Source organism: Frankliniella occidentalis, unplaced genomic scaffold (genome assembly GCF_000697945.3).
Source record: "Frankliniella occidentalis isolate FOCC.00 unplaced genomic scaffold, Focc_3.1 Scaffold11, whole genome shotgun sequence".
NCBI lineage: Eukaryota > Metazoa > Arthropoda > Insecta > Thysanoptera > Thripidae > Frankliniella > Frankliniella occidentalis.
The window spans coordinates 897607-901751 of NW_026267141.1; the positions used below are offsets into that span (position 1 = coordinate 897607).

General features: G+C 43.5%; 1 long non-coding RNA gene across 1 annotated transcript in view; it reads right to left on the reverse strand.

Annotated features, from left to right (window-relative positions):
* Window positions 1-706: 706 nt before the first annotated feature.
* The window catches only part of LOC127752370 (uncharacterized), a 19519-nt gene continuing 16080 nt past the window's right edge, over window positions 707-4145 (reverse strand). The window contains exons 2-4 of the long non-coding RNA XR_008012340.1: window positions 2939-3008; window positions 1273-1408; window positions 707-819 (exon numbers count right to left, since the gene is read on the reverse strand). This is a non-coding gene — a long non-coding RNA (uncharacterized LOC127752370). The remainder of the gene's footprint in view (window positions 820-1272; window positions 1409-2938; window positions 3009-4145) is intronic.

The window sequence follows — 4145 nt, forward strand, 5'->3', positions numbered from 1 at the left end:
GGACCCACCCATTTTCGCTAAAAACACAAAATTTGTCCAAAAATGAAAATTTTTAAAATCGCTGGAAATGGTTGGGATTGGCTGGGAGAGTCGCCTTTGACCTCCTCTGTCGAAATTGCTTGCCTCCTGACTCTTTTACATCCTGTTTCTTCGACTAAAACTGCCTCTGGTTTGTTGCAGGAAAATATCGGCCTGGAGTTACCTGTCCTGGACATCAGCCTTGCAGCCCATGGAATCATCAGATTTAAGTTGAGTTGGGGTCACAGTGATAACCGTTGGTCCAGTTATTTATTTTTTTACCCCCCTGTAAATTCACCACCCACATTGTGGAAGGGTCTAGCGGAACCGTTCCGCTCAACGCTGTGGAGTCAGCGGACCCTTTGCATGGGGACTGTACATGCAACGCGTGACCTCACGGTGTTAATGAGGCGGGTTGGACGTGGCCCTAAGCCGTCCGAAAAAACCTCCCCTCCCCCTGCCCTCCTCTCGGCTGCGGCTGCTGTGGAGGTAGTAGTGGGCTGCCGCCGCTGCTGCGGGGGCTGTGGGGGTAGTAGTAGTGGTAAACCTACTGCTGCCACTACGGCCGCTGCATCAGAGACGCCTGTGACGTCACTGCGGTAGTGGTGGCAGTCTGCTACTACATCCACAGTTACCACAGCTTCTAGGGCTTCTAGTAAACTAGGTGTATGAAATCAAGTAAAATGTCAGATGTAGGCATTTTTTATTCTTTATTGTTTCAAATCATTTACATTATAAGAGTAAAGTCTTCCTCAAGTAGCCGGCTTGTTTCTGCTGGTGACTTGGAGCGAATCTGAATACCTGAAAAAGAATGATAAAAATCAAAGTTAAATTCAAATTCTCAGAGTTCAACTCAAACATGTTCTGGACCATATGTATCACTGTGACGCCAGCTCATAGAATGAACTTTCTGTTACAGGTGGTCGGCATCAAGTCCAGGCACATTCCTTTGGACAAGAAGCAGCATCACTTTCTATTTTACTACAACTGTACCATACAAATGAAATAAATAAAATAGCAGCATTACTGTCAGTGATTACAAATGATTTGCCTCCAGTTCCGCACTAAAATTAAAACAAGACTCTATATTTTAGGCTCAACTAATAAGCCATATATATGGAATGAGAATAAGCAGTAAAGAAATGACAAGTAACCCCCAAATAGAAACAATAACAAAATAAACTTTTACCAGACATGACTACCATAAATGTACTGGTATTTTATGTTAACATCACATTGAAAGTCAAAACTTACCAGATTCATTCCTGCGATCATGAGAAAAAGGAGCGATTCCTCCTACTGTATGCTGCGACGCCAACTCAGCATACATCAGGTGACACATAGGCTGCTTTGCTAATGTCAAATTCAGGTCACCTCCAGGCCGATCTTCCTGCAACAAACCAAAGACGCAATTTTATAGTTGAAGAAACAGGATGCAAAAGAGGCAGGAAGCACGCAATTTCGACAGAGGAGGTCAAAGGCGACTCTCCTAGACCAATTCCAATCATTTCCAGCGATTTTTATTTTTTTCATTTTTGGCCAAATTTACAAAGGCTTATAGCCTTCCCATTTTTAGCGAAAATGGGTGGGTCCGGATTTTGCCGGAAAAGTAGACGATTCGACAGGGGTGACCCAGGGGCCAGGGGTCCACAAAACTACTTCTGATTCATTCAGAAACCACCCCTGTCCAGAGAAACTTGAGTTTTAAGGGTGGTCTTTTCAATCTGGCGGGCAGCGTACAATGGGCTGCCTACCTAGCAGCCACGGACTGGGGGTCTAGGGGCCCAGTCTGGAAACTGCTCCGAGGGGCCCCAAAAGATACCTTTTTTGCCGTCAAGGGGCCCCAAAAGATACCTTTTTGCCTTCAAGGGCCCCAAAAGATACCTTTTTCGCCTGGGGCCCGGTCGGGTTTTCCCGACTAGCCCGACCGGGCCAGTCCGTGGCTGCTACCTAGCAGGCGAGCCGGTCCAAGAAAAACAGGCGTAACTCGCTTAAAATGGGTCTGCGACATGAAATTTCGACGAAGAGTTAGTGAGAGGGTGCTGTCAAACCAATCCCAACCATTTCCAGCAATTTTCAAATTTTTCATTTTTGGCCAAATTTACGAAGGCTATAGCCTTCCTATTTTTAGCGAAAATTGATGGGACCGGATTTCGACGGAAAAGTGGTCGAACCGACAGGGGGGAACCAGGGAACCACAAAACTACTTTTGGTTCCGCCAGAAACCCTCGCAGAAACCACCCCTGTCCAGAGAACCTTGCGTTTCAAAAGGAGGTCTTTAGAATCTGGCGGGTAGCGTACGATGGGCTGCCTACCTCGCAGGCGAACTGGTCCAAGAAAAACAGGCGTAACTCACTTGAAATTGACCGGCTGCGCGAAATTTCGACGGACAGATTGAAATGGGCCAATCCCAACCATTTCCATCGACTTTCAATTTTTTTTTTAATTTTGGCAAAATTTACAAACGCAATAAATTGATGGGTCCGGATTTCGTCGGAGGAGTATTCGAATCGACAGGGGTGAACCAGGCACCACAAAACTACTTTGTTTCTGTCAGAAACCACCCCTGTCCACAGAAACTTGAGTATTATAAGAGCTGGTCTCTCTAAATAAGGGCGGGTGGCTAAGAACTCTGCTGTAGTGGGTCGGCACCATGATATTTAGACAGAGCATGTGAAAATGGAGTCCAAACCAATTCCAGCAATTTTCCAAATTGCCAAGATTTTTTGAAGACATTTTCAGTGATAACAAATCAGCCCGGATTTTGACAGGGAAGGATTGAAATCGACAACAAAGAACCAAGGCACCACAAAAAACATCAAATACCACCCTTTGATGCACACAAAAGGAAGCTCCTCATAGTGTCTGTACAGAGACATATTAGACCGCAGCGTTGGCGGTTACTGTCATGTCAACTCACCTATTCTTTTGGGTAAAATGACTCCATAGACTTCTCTTGCTCATGTCAAGAACATTTCTGGGCCGAGTTCCTGCAATCATATTAAACGGTACTTTAAGCGCTCATCAACTATTACTTACATATAATTTACTCATACAATACACTTTTAAATGGCTCTCCCCCCATGCGTCTCTAAATGGCCATGGTCTTTCAAATAACTAATTTTGGCACTGGACTAAGCATTAAGTACGAAGGGGCAGCTGCAAATTATCTGCAATGCACATTGATTGATTGTTTGGGGGATTACGCAAATAGTACCACTCGGTTTGCACCCCAACCAGAAAGTAATAAAGTTTTCTGTTCCACGAGAATAATCGAGTAAAATATGTGATATGTGATAAAACACTGGCAGTTCACCTGCATTTGCATAAGTGACCTACAACAGTATAAGCTATTTCAGAGAAATGGGAAAGAAGAACAGCACGAATAACAAGGAGGCCTGTGATTCGTCGCTCAGTTGGAGGGGGAAACCGGGCGACGAATCGTGGGCCACCTTGTTATTCGTGCTGTTCTTCTTTCCCATTTCTCTGAAATAGCTTATTTAACATACTGCATGGATTGGAGGAGTCTACCCATCCAACACTTTTTCAACAAAGCTGACAGTGAGCCAAATTATTTACATCACCGGCATCATTTACTCGGCCTCAAAAAATAACTTACAACTTAATTGTGCGTGTAAAAATTGAGCCACAGGAGCACACTACTAACCTCCCACAACAATAACCGGAATATGGAACAATTCAATATTCCGGACCGGAAACCATCAAGCACTATACCTATTAATAACGAAAAGCGGCGATGTCCACTCTAAAATTCTGGTTAAATAAATCCTATGATCATTAGATATAACATCAACAATATTACAAAATATGGTGTTATTGAAACATTTGCGAGGATAAAAGATTGTACTTGTACAGGTAATTGTGAGTGTGTGGCAGACTATGTAGCCGTTGTGAAGCCTATAGACTTAGATCCAGCATTTTGTAATGACACTGTGAAAGTTCACCACATCTTTACTGTCATTCCATCTGCCTCACCTCGTGAAATTGTTTATGTGGAGTGTTTGAGCACTGTGGTTTTTAAAATCAATTTTGAAAATAATGTGTATATTGCAGAGCCATTAAACAAATATGAGTTGGAGTAAGAAGTAAATGGAATATTTTGTTAA